This window comes from Podarcis vaucheri, assembly GCF_965113315.1.
Source record: "Podarcis vaucheri genome assembly, chromosome: 9".
Classification (NCBI taxonomy): domain Eukaryota; kingdom Metazoa; phylum Chordata; class Lepidosauria; order Squamata; family Lacertidae; genus Podarcis; species Podarcis vaucheri.
The window spans coordinates 1,116,460-1,130,000 of NC_138767.1; the positions used below are offsets into that span (position 1 = coordinate 1,116,460).

General features: G+C 55.6%; 1 long non-coding RNA gene across 1 annotated transcript in view; it reads left to right on the plus strand.

Moving 5' to 3' along the window:
- The first annotated feature begins 670 nt into the window (after positions 1 to 670).
- Positions 671 to 13,541, plus strand: part of LOC309540150 — a 14,168-nt gene continuing 1,297 nt past the window's right edge. The window contains exons 1-2 of the long non-coding RNA XR_014223071.1: positions 671 to 790; positions 10,827 to 11,099. This is a non-coding gene — a long non-coding RNA (uncharacterized lncRNA). The remainder of the gene's footprint in view (positions 791 to 10,826; positions 11,100 to 13,541) is intronic.

A 13,541-nucleotide genomic window follows, 5' to 3' on the forward strand; every position in this document is an offset into this window, starting at 1 on the left:
GGGCGAGCGCGAGCGCGAGCGCGCGTGTGCACGGGGCGCCCCGGGCGCGGGGGCAGGAGGGCGCCACGACGGTCGCGCCGGGCGGACGGGCGGATCCAGCGGCGGCCGCAGCGGCAGCAGCAGCAGCCGGCGGGGGAGCCTCCCGACGGCCCGGCTGCCAGCGAGAGCCAGGCGGGCTGGGCCAGGCGGGGCGGCTCCGGGGAGAAGGAGGAGGCGGCAGCGGCAGCACGGACACTCGCGCCCGTCCCCACGACGCGCACTCACCCCCGCCGCTCCCTCCGCCCGCCCCATCCACCCGGTGCGCAGTGGGCGCGCTCCTGGGCGAGCCGTCCAGATAAGCCGAGTACCTGCCGGGCCGCCCCCTCTGATTGGCCAGCCTCACCTGCCCCGGGGTTGGGGAGGGCACGTGGGAAGGGGAGGGCGGAGGGGAGGAGGGAGCGGGGTCGCCGCCAAAAGGCGGAATGGAGCGCCGGGGAGGCTGCGCCGCCGCCGCTCTGGACCCGCCCTCAGCTCCCCCTCCCCGCTGCCTCAGCCCCCTCGGAAGAAGAAGGGGGGGGGACAGAAAGAAAGCCTCTGGAGCTCTTTCGCCGTCTTCCCGCCTCCGTCCGATCGGCACCTGGAAGGAACCTTTCTCGACGTGGAACTGGCGGCAGGTAGGCGGTGCCCCCTCGCCAGAGGAAGGGAGGGGGGAGCCGAAAATGGGGCTTGAAAACGCGGGCCTGCGCTTTCTCCCGACGACGCTGGTACCCGCGGATTCTCCCTTCCTTAAGCCCCGTTGGGCAGGAAGCAGGTGGGCTTGGGGGGTGGCATGGGCCTAAGTCTAGCGTGGAACCCCTTCCCTGCCCAGGCTGCTCAGTCCCCCTTCGGGGGCTCCCTGGTGCCCCTCTCTCCCGCTGCGAGGCTCGGGGAAAGTTCCCCGGGATCTGCCGCGGCGCCCCGGAAGCTTCCCCGGAGAGCGACTCCGATTGTTTCCTCTCCAAGCTGGAAGGGGCGCCGGGAAAGCCGTGGGGGTCCCTACGCAGACTTACGCGGACAGTCGTGGCTTTTTTAGGGCTCTCGGCGAACCAAGCTCCTGCCTGCCTTCCGATGCGAGAACGGCCCTTTCTTTCCCTCAAAGGGCCTCAACGGCCCGCGGAAGGCACGCGTCCCTTCCGCGGCCCTCCCACAGGGCGGTTCTGCCCTTCTTCCTTTCCCGGCCCCCGACGCCTCTCCTTCGGTTCTGGAGCAGACGCTCCCGGAGCTGGATGGAATCCCCGATGGAATCCCGTTCTCTGCGTGGGGACCCTTCCTGAGTGCGCGCCCCCTACCATTTTGCTCGGAATCCCGAGGCTGCCGCGAGATTGGTGAGGCCGGCCCGCCCCCTCGGGGTCCCCCTCGGGCTGAGCTGCCCCTTTAGGGACCCGCAGGTGCTTTTTTGGAAACGGGGTACCGGGAAGAGAAAGACCGGCAGCTCCGGGCTCTTGCGCTTTTGGAGAGCCTTGAACTTCGTGGGGCAGCTTCGTTCCTCGAGCCCACATTTTGGGTTCAGAAAGAAGGAACCTTTGCGAAGGGATGCCACGGAGATGGGGGGAGGGACTATTAGACAGAACTGAGAGGCGCCCGACGCCCGCGGGATCAGTGCCGAGGCGGAGAGCGGAGCCCGGAGAGGCGCGCCAGGCCAGCCGTGGAGGACGCGGCCGAAGCCGGTAGCCGAAAGGTGGTCTCGGGAGACCGAGGCAAGATCCGCGCCGGGCGGGAAGGCGAGGGCCCAGCGGGAACAAAGGCGGAGGGGGCCGGGAAGGGACACTTTGCGCGTGTGAGTGGGTCTCTCCTTCACCCCGAGGAATATGTTTTTGCGGGGTCCCGGGCTGGCACTTCTCCCCAGCCGAAACGCTCTTTCCGCGACGGGGATCTCTTTCTCGGCTCCGGGCCTTCCTGGCGACGTCCGGTGCTCCTCGACTCGCCCCTGGAGAGAAAGGAAACCGAAGCGGCAGCATTTACGGTGAATAGGGAGGGACACTATCTCTGCCCCCCCCCCAGCAGCCACACACAGAGAAGGATAGTAAAGAGCTTGGCTATATTGAGGGGAGGGGAGTTAGGGGCAGCGGGAGCGAAGCGGCCGGGAGGGTCTGGCTTGGGAAACGTCGCGAGGTGCTTGGCGGAGGGGACTTTGGGGTTGTTAGATGGCAAGAAGGGGGAGAGGGAGAGGCGGGGAAGCGCCCCACGGGGAAGCCGGCCTCTCTTTGTGTCGGGCCTCGGCCGCTTCCTTCCGAGGAGTGAGCTGCTCCTGAAGGGATCCAGGCCTCCGGCTCCTCTCTTGGGATTGCGGGAGCGGGACCCCCGCGCCCATGAACCAGGTGATCTCAAGGAGCTATTTCTCCAAGCGGGACTTCTCCCCTCCATCCGGATCCTGCCCATTTCGCGTTTCTGTCCTTCCCAGTCTCTTTCGCTTTGCAGGACTGCCAAGGAGCCGCCTCGAGGTGGCGGGCAGGGCGCTGGCCGAGCAGGCTTCGCCCGCGGCCGGTTTCCTCGGCGTTTCGCGGCGCGGCTGAAGCAGCCTCGGGAGAAAGGAGGCAGAAATCTCTTCCTCGGTTTCGCTTCTCCGGTTTTCTCTGGCAGAAGGTGAGGAGCTGCCTCTTGCTGCCGACAGAGGAGAGGAAGAGCAGTTTGAAGCCCTCCGCCCCGGACTCTCCGCTGGTTGGCACCCGAAGGGCGGCGGCGTTGGAGTGGAAATCTCCAGCCGGGATCCGGGACATCCGAAGAGGGAGACCAGAAGTCTGAATCCGGTGAGTCCGAGGAAAGACGTTTCCAGGGCGGCTCCTTCTGGAAGGGGAACCCCCCGCAAAGGAGTTCGCGGGTCTGGGGGCTGGAAGCGACGCCCAACTGGAGGGAGCCGCTCCTGCGCTTCGGGTCTGACAGGGCACCGCCTGCCCGACGACTTTGCGGTCCGCCGTTGGTCCGATGCAAACGGTCCTTTTAATATTCAAAGGAGAGTTTAATTTATCTGGAGAGAGAAGGAGAAATCAGGAATCCGCGGGGAAGCACAGGTGACAAGAGAAATAATAATAAATAATAATAATAATAATAATAATAATTTTATTTTAACCAAGGACAAATGAATGGAAGTTGGGGGCGAAAGAGGCGAGTGTCTAGCAGGAGCGACCCTTCCAGACGGGGATTGGTGTCCTTTACGCACACGGCGTCCTTATGGCAGCCGCCCCAGGACGTTGTTGTGGTCAAAATACCAGCCTTATTCCCCCCCACCCCGCTCCATTATTTAATCCGGATTTATTCTTTCCGAAAAAAATACGGCAACACATTTTTTAAAAATCCTGTTGCCATCGACGCATTTGGGGTACAGTATCTGAATTACCTGTTTGCAAAATCAAGGCCACTAGCCCCTATTTTTTCCTATTCCATCTCGAAGAAAAGGGGACCGGGCTGGTGGGAGAGGTTTTTGGGGAGGGATGGGGGGGGGTCTCCGGGCCCCGCTCCGCCTGGCTTCTGGTTCCACGCTCCAGGCGGACGCTCGGCCTTCTTCTGCGGCGCCTGGGGGGGGGGGACCCCCGATGCCCTGGGACGGAGTCCTGGACTTCTCTGCAGCTTTTGCCATGATCGGGCACCAGTTGCTGCTTCGGGGGCCAAGATCCACCTGGGGAATTTGGGGCGCTGAACCCGCGGGAGAGGATCCCTTTTTCGCCCGGAGATGTGCTCTGCGGACAAGGAGATCCCGAATACTCCAAACCATTATTTTATTTAGTATAAGAGGCGTGCTCTTCCTCTCCTATTACACCACTCGGGAAATACCTATATTATAATGCCTAAATTCAACAGGTCTTGTGAATTCAATGGGGCTTAAAGATTGCACTGCCCGTCACTCTGGCCTGACACGTACCACTCTCGGGGTGCTGAAAACACCCGGCTTTTGAGGAGGCTCCCCTCTTTTACCGGCCCCCATTACGCTGATGATCTGGGAGGGTGCTTTTGCGAAAAATACATTGACGGGAGCGATGCTTTTCATTAATTTTAAAACCGTGCTTTTCCGTCTTATAGTTGCTGTCTAATGTGCAAACCAGTTTAAGCGATCTTTTTAGTGTCCAAGGGAAACCAACGTTCTATTTTTCCTTGTCTGGCTAAAGAAGAGCAAAATGCAATTGCGGGTGGCGTGGAAATGCCGCGCGCGGGGCTGGTCTCCGGTCCCCGCCCCCGCCCAGGAGGCGCCCTGGCTTGGCCCCACCGAGCTGACCCACGCGCGACTCAGTGAGTTCTTCCTGAGGAGGGGCTGCCTTTTCCTTTAAAAACTGCCAAACTGTCAGTCACTCGAAGCAAACGGTCTTCCTGCTGCAGAAATTCTCTTGGATATTTTTGTACCCGAGCTGGGGGGGGGGAGTCTCGGCGGGGGTTCCTGGATCATGATCTGAGGGAACCCGCAGGAGGCTTAATTGGGAAGTGGATGTAATAATAATAATAATAATAATAATAATAATAATAATAATAATAATAGCAACAGTTATTTATAAAAACGTACCGCCGTGGTAAATGCGCAATTGCAAAATAATGTGATAATGATTTTAAAAGTAGCAGCATTAGTGACAATAATAGTTATGAAAAATAAGGTGCCGCAATGGCAGAATGTTTTGAATTTTTTTTTTAGCTGGCTCCAAGACTAGCCCCGGATTCTCCCAAACAAGTTCAAAGCGGATCTGGAAGAGGGGCTGTCCGGCGAAGAGGAATCCAGCGCGAACGGTGCAAGAACATCTCTGAACAGCGCGACAAGGAGCCGCACAGACCCAGCCGCTGCCTGGTGAAAAGGAAAATAAGCAACCGCAGCCGTAGAAACAATTTTCAACCGAACATTTATTTCTTTTTAAGTGTGGAAATGAAATGAGGGACTGGCGCGTGGCTGCGTTTCTCCTCGCAACAAGCTGTGAAGTAGGCTAGACTGAGAGAAAGAGACAGACAGACACCCCGGCCTGGTGCAGGGCGCTGCTCTGGGGGTCTCTCTCTGTCCCCCGCGCTTGCAGCAGGCACCCCTCGGAGCCCTCCGCCTCTGCTAGCTTCTCCGCTCTGGGAAGGACCACCGAGCAGTCTCGGCTCCGGAGCCCAGTTTGCTCTGGGGAGCAGCGTCTCCCTGAGGAGCCCCGACCCCGCGCGCGGAGACAGAGGCTTTCCCGGCGGGAATTGCAAACTGGGAGGGTTGCCTCCCCCGCCCCCCAAGATGCGCCCAAGCCTCAGAGTATCCGGAAGCGAAGGCTCCTAGGAACGCTTTACCTGGGCGTAAGTATTATTGAACTCAGTAGGACTTCTTTTTAAGTAGCGTTGCAGAAGTTTGCGCTTCAGAGCTTATTTATTCTGTGCCTCTGAAACCCCCACTCTCACGTTTGTTCTTTCAGCAGACACGTGTTGCCGTGTGTGCGTGCGTGTTGCGTGTGTTACTGTCGTTGCGACTGGCTCTGGCCCGGGCCTGGACTTCAGACAAAAGGATTTTCAGGATGTTTCCAAGTTTGGGATTTTAATGACGCTTGCAGCTGCCTTCATCACCTCTTTTGGGGGCGCAAAGGAAAACAGGAGGGTGGCAATAAGAAGCGGGAGAGATAAAAACGCAAAACGGGGAGCGATATTTTCACAGCAAAGGAGGAGGCCTCGGAGGGCCCAGCCCCCCGGGACTCCTCCACCCCAGGAGCCCCCGGGGTCGAGAGCTGTTCCTGGGCCCTGCCAGGCACCCACTGGTTTAGGCCGCACCCCCGGGCAGGGGAACCCCGACGGACTGGCGCCTCCCAGACAGGAAGGGATCCCAGGAGGCCGGTTCCAGCACGGACGTGAGCACCGCCTCGGAGCGGAGAAGCGGGGCGCAGCACCCGCCGGAAGCCCCAGCCCGAGAACAGCCTCCTCCTCGCTCTGAGAGCCGCGGCTCCGTCGCTTCGGAAGAAAAGCAGAGGCCGTCGGGGATCTCTCCGCAGCAGGGCGGCGCTTTCCAGGCAGCACAGCCGTCCGTCCGTCCGTCCTGCTCCTCATCGCGCCTTCTCTCCTACTCGTCGCCGAAAGCTCCCCCCACCCCACTGAAGTCCCCTGGAAATCTCAGCCTTGGAGCTGCCAGAGCCCCGCGCAGAAGGGGAAGCGCCGCCTCTTGGAAAGGCGGAGTACAAGCCGAGGAAGGAAGGCAGAGCTGCTCCTTCGGTGCCCTGTCCTCACCCGGGCCAGCCAGGTGCGCCACTGGGAAGCCCCCGCTCAGCTCCTGGACTCCAGAGCCCCCTTTGGCGGTTCCCTTCTAATAGCGGCGGAGTGGCTCGGATGACACTTTCTCTTCCTGCCTTTACAGGGGGTCGGACTAGATGACCCTTGGGAACTCTCCAGTGCTATGATTCCTCTCGGATTTGGAGCTTGCCATGACCCGGGAACCCAGCGCAAATGCAGCGCAGCTAGAGAGCCGACGGGGCGTCCGAGGCCCCAAGTTGGAGACCTCTCCCTTGAGGGCCTTCCAGCCGGTGGAGCTGGAGCTGGAGATCCGGAAGTCAAGGCATCCCAGGCGAGCTCCTGGTTCCTGTGGGTCGTGTCGGGGCACGCGGCTCCCATGGCGCTGTTCCTGGTGCTGCCCGGCGGCGAAGCGTTTGGGGCGCCCAAGCCAGGCCGAACCTGACCCGAGGTCTCGGTGGCCAGTGGCTTTGGGGGAGGCGCGGCTCCCTTCCGAGCGTGACCTCGATTCCTCGCCTTTCGGAGTCCCCGTGGAGCCACTCCGGGCGAATAACCAAGTAAAGGCACCATGGAAGCTCTTAGGCGACTCCCATGGAAAAGTATCTGGGTCCAAGTGATGGGCGAGACCCTTCTCTACCTGAGACTCCGGAGAACCGCTGCCAGTCGGAGTAGACCAACCTGGACCAGATGGGCAGGTGGTCTCACCTCAGACCAAGGCAGCCCCCCAAGTCGCCATGCAGCAGCAGGAAAACAGCCGCACACACGGGCTGGGGAAGAGAGCGCCATAGCTCAAGGTTAGGACGTCTGCATTGGCTTCGGGTTCAATCCGTGCCTGAAACCCCGGAGAGCAGCTGCCAGTTAGTGTAGACAGTACTGGGTTGTATGGACCGATGGTCTAATTTGGGATAAGGCATCTTTCTGGAAAGTAAACAACATAGAGTCATAGAGTCCAGGGCCCTGCCAAGGAAGAACGAGACGGGTTTGTGCACGTGGACATTTGCAGGGGTCAATCCAAGGCAGCTTTTACTAAAAATTAAAGCCCCCCGCCCAACCCCAACCCCCCAATTTTGACTGCCCTGGGACATGTAAAGCAACGACCCAGGAGAGAGTGTTTCTGAACGTATGCCAAGTGCCTTCTCTTTGCAATTAGGGGCGGGGCTTCTGTTCAGAGGGTGTGGCCTGTGTGTGCCGAGGGCCGCCCCTCCCCCACCCCGTTTGGTTCTACTCAGGCTGCAAGTGCCATGGTGCGGGGAGGGGCTTCTTCCCGCCTGGCCCCCTTCCTGCTGCCCCCGAGGGGAGCGCGTCCCCTCCAGCATCTCCTGGGAATGGCCCGAGGGCCCCGGGGGGAAAGCGGGATTCATCTATTGACGCTCCTGCCTCGCCGTAAGAAAGGCAAACCCGGCGTGTTTCCATTGGAGCCTGCTAGGTGCTTACAGCGCTGACATTCACAATGAGGGAAATAGGCAGGGAAGCATCTTCACAGCAGTTTTATTGTGTTAATAAGTTTGGCGTCTATAAGCAACATATGTAAATGGCTGATATACTGTCTTGATGCCATTTAACATTATGTTGCTGAGGTGCGCAGGAGCCAAGTTTGCAGCATTTTTGATGAATGTGGAGCGAGCTGCCAATTCCTGGAAACTTTTTCCATCCCTTCGCGCGAGCAAGTTAACAGTCTGCCTTGCCAAAATGGTGACTGACCCCCCTCCCCCCCGTATTTATCCCTTTCTGGCAACGTGGGCGGGCGGGCACGTCTTGTGCCGCCTTAAGGGGTCTCATCCCCTGTCCACTTTGGGGGCACCTCCTCTCGAGCCAGCGTGGATCTCTTTCCTTTCGCAGGTCTCCTTCACCGGTTATATCAAATAAATGAGACGTTTTGTAGAAAATAGGCCTTTGGAGATCTATGGTGAGCTTTCCAAGGGAAATCGGGGCCATGGCCAGCTGTGGCTTTTCTGTTTGGATTCTGAGGAGGGGGGGATTCATTCTCAACTGGCTTTTTTCCTGGTTGCCTGGTCAGAAAGGCAGAACCAAAGAATGGTTGAGTTTGAAGGGACCTCGGAAGTCATCTAGTCCAATTTAGCAAGCTTTTGAGTAGTACAGAACTCTGTTGCTAATTTCCCACAAGGAGCTCAAAGTGGCATGCAAGGTTCTCTCCCTCCCTCCCTCCCTATTGCATCCTCACAACATCCCTATGGAGTAGGTAAGACTGAGAGACCGTGACTGGCCCAACTCTAACCACTAGGCCTGAAAGGGAGGCTGGGAAAGAGTGCTGGATCAAATAGCCTGATTTATACTGGCTGGAGCTGGAGGGAGGTGCAGTTCGTTTGGAGGGCAACAGGTTGGTGAAGGCTGATTTTAGGACTGGGGGCGAGCACAGCAACTTCACCTCTTTTTTCCAGGAAAGGAGAAATCCTGCACTCTCCAAAACGCATGGAATTTAAAAACAACAAGCCCGCCCCCAAATGAAAACCTTGAATTATATAAGTTATTGATCCTGCTGGTTATTCGCAGTGGTGGCAAGATTCAGGGTCTGCCCAACTGTCAAGGAACTGCCAGTGTGGTGTAGTGGTTAAGAGCAGTGGACTTGTAATCTGGTGAACCGGGTTCGATTCCCCGCTCCTCCACCTGCAGCTGCTGGGTGACCTTGGGCCAGTCACACTTCTCTGAAGTCTCTCAGCCCCACTCACCTCACAGAGTGTTTGTTGTGGGGCAGGAAGGGGAAGGAGAATGTGAGCCGCTTTGAAACTCCCTAAAGGGAGTGAAAGGTGGGATATCAAATCCAAACTCCTCCTCTTCTTCTTCTTTCTCTTCAATCAATCCCTGGGCAGGTGCAATCTGAGGGATGTCCCAGCCTGGAAGTGCACTCCAGCGTTCTCTGAAATATTGGCTTGCGCGCAGCAACATACAGTATGTGGCATCAGGGTGCTCTGGGCCAGCCTTGGCAAGTGTCTGCTCTACATGAGGGAGTTGTCTGTATGGACACTTATCTTCAGCTGCTCCTGAAGACAACTATTCCAAAGGGTTGAAAGTTGGAAGAATTCAAAACAACTCTTTGGACCAATGCAAAATATTATTTTGCCCTCCCTCTCCCAACAGTGGAAAATTCAGGGCAGTCCTCCCATTTTCTTTTGGATAATGCAATCCCTAGAGCTCTCCTCACCTGCTGGAGTTTCAGGTGGATGTGGCAGGTTGAAACAGGAGGCGCCTGCTGAATCTCTATAGGCAGAACATCGCACAGGACTGGGGCAGTGGCACTAAAGGAACAGCTTCTTGTTGCTGTCAGGTGATCCTCGCCAGCAATGCTCCTGCAGATGACCTCAGTAGCTGAGCTGGGATAGAAGGGTTTAGGTGACCCCCAACGTACTCTGGATGGATGCGGGTGGCGCTGTGGGTTAAACCACAGAGCCTAGGACTTGCCGATCAGAAGGTCGGCGGTTCGAATCCCCGCGACGGGGTGAACCCCCATTGCTTGGTCCCTGCTCCTGCCAACCTAGCAGTTCAAAAGCACATCAAAGTGCAAGTAGATAAATAGGTACCATCCTGGCGGGAGGAAAACGGAGTTTCCGTGTGCTGCTCTGGTTCACCAGAAACAGCTTAGTCATGCTGGCCACATGACCCGAAAGCTGTACTTGGCCAATAAATTGAGATGAGCACTGCAACCCCAGAGCTGTCTGTGACTGGACCTAATGGTCAGGGGTTCCTTTACCTTTAAGGTACTCTGGAGCAGAGGGCAATGTAAATGAATGCAAGGACCTTGAATGTGGCTCATTAGGAGTTGGGCAGATGTTTTAACTGTGGGATGATCTGCAACCAAATCACAGATTGCATGATGGCTAGATAGTCACAAACAGGGGACTCTATGATGCAATGTCCTCTAAACTTTTGTGATGAGAAGGGGAACAGTAGAAACTTAATCTCTACTTCTTCCTGTCACTACACACTCTTCCTCCTACCTCTCTCTCTCTCTCTCTCTCTCTCTCTCTCTCTCTCTCTGTGTGTGTGTGTGTGTGTGTGTGTGTTCCTTTGCTCTCCTCCAGAGAGTAATCTCCATTTTGAACTGGACGATGGATATTTGTAATGTTTAAGGATTATAGCCTGCCTGATTTTTCATCACTGTATCTATTGAATCCTGGCAAGATTGTGATGTGAGTAAACATTGGATTTTCCTATTTACTTAACAGTCTGAGAGTGATTTCTTTGTTAAGAGGGAAACATAAATGGGAGAAGATAATCCAAGTCTGCCTAAAGCATCTTTGGGTATCATAATTGCTCTAGAAGGTTATGCAACCTTGCCCTCCTATAGGTTCTAGAGATAAGCTGCTCATGGATGGTGATTTTAACTCTGCTGAAATAGATATTTGCATTCTCACACAAGTGAGAAAGAGGAAGAATAATTGCTAAATAAAACGTTGCCAGTTATGTTCCCCTATAAGCATTCTGGCCACCTCATTCTGCACTAGTTGCACCTTCCGAACCAGGTTCAAAGACTGCCCCACATACAGCACATTGCAGTAATCCAGCCCTGAAGTTCCCTGCTGATGGACTACAGTGATCAGGCAGGTCTTCATATCCATGCCTTCAGTAATGTTTGCAAATCTCAAGGTAACCAGTTGATCCAATAAAAGCTGCTTCTGTTCTGCATCTGAATCCTGCAGGACCGAATGAGTTGTAATCTCCCTGTTCTGAGACTGGGAGTGCCCGAGGCAGGATGCACAGGCCACAAGCAAAGAATGGAGACTTTGGAGCGGCCCAGCCATTGAGCAGCGGAAGAGATCTGTGCAGCAATCAAGTCCCTCCCTGCCCTGACGTAGGTGTGTGTGCCTGTGTGCATAAGCGTCCCTGCCTGTGCATGTGGCTGCCAGGGGAATGTCAAGAACCTCCAGCGCCATCCCTCGCTGGCTCCCTGCATGCAGCCTCATCTCGGAGTGGTAAATACAAGAAAATATGTCACTGTTAATTCTCTCTCTTCTTTCTCTCCCTCTCTCACGCACAAGTTAATTTATGTTGAATTTACAATTCCTAGCAGTCATATGGATGGCAGCCTCCCAGCCCCTGATTAGGGTAAACAGATTTTTGCTCCATATATTTAGACACTCCATATTGCTTTCAGGAAATGTGCACATTTGAAAGGCAGAGACTCACCGAGGGCCATATCCTGCCATCATACTTCATAGGTAGGAAGTGCAGTTGCAGGAGATGCAGGACTAGGCCCTCCCTCTAGTCCAGGGGGCCACAAATGCGGCCAGCGGCCCTGGCTAATGGCGCCCAAGCAAAGGCAGCGGTGAGGAGGGGGCACTGAGGAAACCTGCCAAGCGGACTTTACCCTCTTTATCAATGCTATTTCTGAAGACCGCGTCTTATCTTGTAGCAAAAAGCCCTTTCCAGAGGAATTCCAAAATTGTGCAGCCATGAATTCAAACTTCTGATGCAGTGCTAGTAATAAGAAGGGTGAAATATACCACAGTTTTACAGAGTAGTAGAAGACAAAGGTCCCTGTTTCCAGACTACAGTGGGTGAGATCAGTGGCGTAGCGTGGGTTCTCAGCACCCGGGGCAAGGCAAGTAATTTGCGCCCCCTAACCCGTGGATTTTAGCACTCGAGTCTCTTCCGCGCCTCCCCAGATGTTGAGCCAGGTGTGGCAGGCCCCCCCCTGCACCCCCCACGCTACGCCACTGCTCCCACCACAAGTCTTCAGGACAGCCATCCGAAGGCTGGCGCGGGGAGAAGGTCTCTCTGCCCCACCGCCAGGCTTCGGAGCAGCCTTCCGAAGGCTGGCGGCGGGAGGAGGTCCGAGGACAGTGGGGTTCCTGCTTCCTCGAGGAGGGCCGGCCAAACGCGCCCCGCTAAATGTTGCGCCCGGTGCGGCCGGCACGCCTGGCACCCCCCACGCTACGCCACTGGGTGAGATGGCAAAAGCACTAGATGTGCTCCTGAACAAGAATTGTCCTTGTTATAATTTATATCCCACCCTTTCTCCCAAAGGAGTGCACGGCTGCAAACAACAGGAGATAAAAGAATAAAAGCATCTTTAAAACAACAGAAACAAAATTAAAGTCGAAATTTTGAGTCTGATCAGTGGAGAATGCAGGCATCATCAACAGAGATGGATAAAAGGTTGTGGGGTGAGAGGAAATAGGAGCAGCCGAGTCCTGGACATAGCAACAAACCTGAGTGCCTTTGCTCCTCTGGGCGCATCAGACAGTGGAATGTGTAGACTTTGGGCTGTTTTGCAGCTGGCCAGGGCAGGCAGGTGCCCCATGGATTACCTCTCTTTTGCCAAAGTCACACATGTTTGGAAGCTACAACGCATCATGCTTTCCGAACTTGGGTCACTGTGGCAAGAGAGATGTGCCGTTTTCATGCACGGGGGATGCACACGTTGTCTCCTTATGATGGAGATGGATTGAGGATTAACTCTGTAAATGTAAATTTAAACCTCCTGTTGCACTCCCCTGAGAGTAAACAGGCTGTGAATCTCTTTTAGCAAAATAAAAACACTTATGTGCTTTTGCAGCTTGCTAGAAGCTAGGAATTAGGAAATTGCACCTTTTTATCCCAGTTTATTTGTGGTCTGCTGACCTTCTTTATCCTCATTGCTAAGAATGAACCACATGTTTTAGGAATTTAAAAAGCAGTTTACTTACATTTCAATGCAGGCAGCAGATACATCAAAGTAGTATGCAGGTAAAAACACTTATTAGTTACAAAATACAAAATTAGCTTCTGAAATGGAGTCTGGGCTCTGAGCAGAGCCCAGGCGTGTATGTCTGCTCACACCACTGGCTTGAAAGGAGAGTGAGAGAGAGAGAGAGCTCAGACAGGAAGTTCTCTTTTGTTAGAAATTCCCGCCAAAGCATTAAGAAAGTGACCTCATGCAGTTCCTTCTATCTTGATTCAGGAACTCTATGCGTGTCAGTCCCTCATGTGTCTGTCTGGCATTTGTGATTTTGACTGGAAATCCCACACCCCCAATTCCATATGTATAGGGGGCTCGTTTTATTGTTTCTCTGGATTGGGATTTCCCGCCTCCCCATTCTGAGCTGAGCTGGTGCCGAGTTGGACCCAGGAGGGCCTTGGCTCAGTGGCAGAGCAGCTGCCTTGCAGGCTGAAGGTCCTGGGTTCGATCCCTACCAGCATCTTTTGGTACGGCTGGGAGAGACTCCCTGGCCTGAAGCCCTGGAGCCCCCTGGACCAGAGGGTTGGGTTTACAATGAGGTGTCTTCCTAGGATGTTCCTAGGGCGGAGAGGGCTGAGGGCACTGCGAAAGGGCTGTGGTCCTCTGAAGCCCAAGGGAAAGGAACATTTCCCTCAAGGCAAGAGGACAGGCTACCTTGTCTGTCTGTCACGCACACTCACAGGTCTGAGTGATC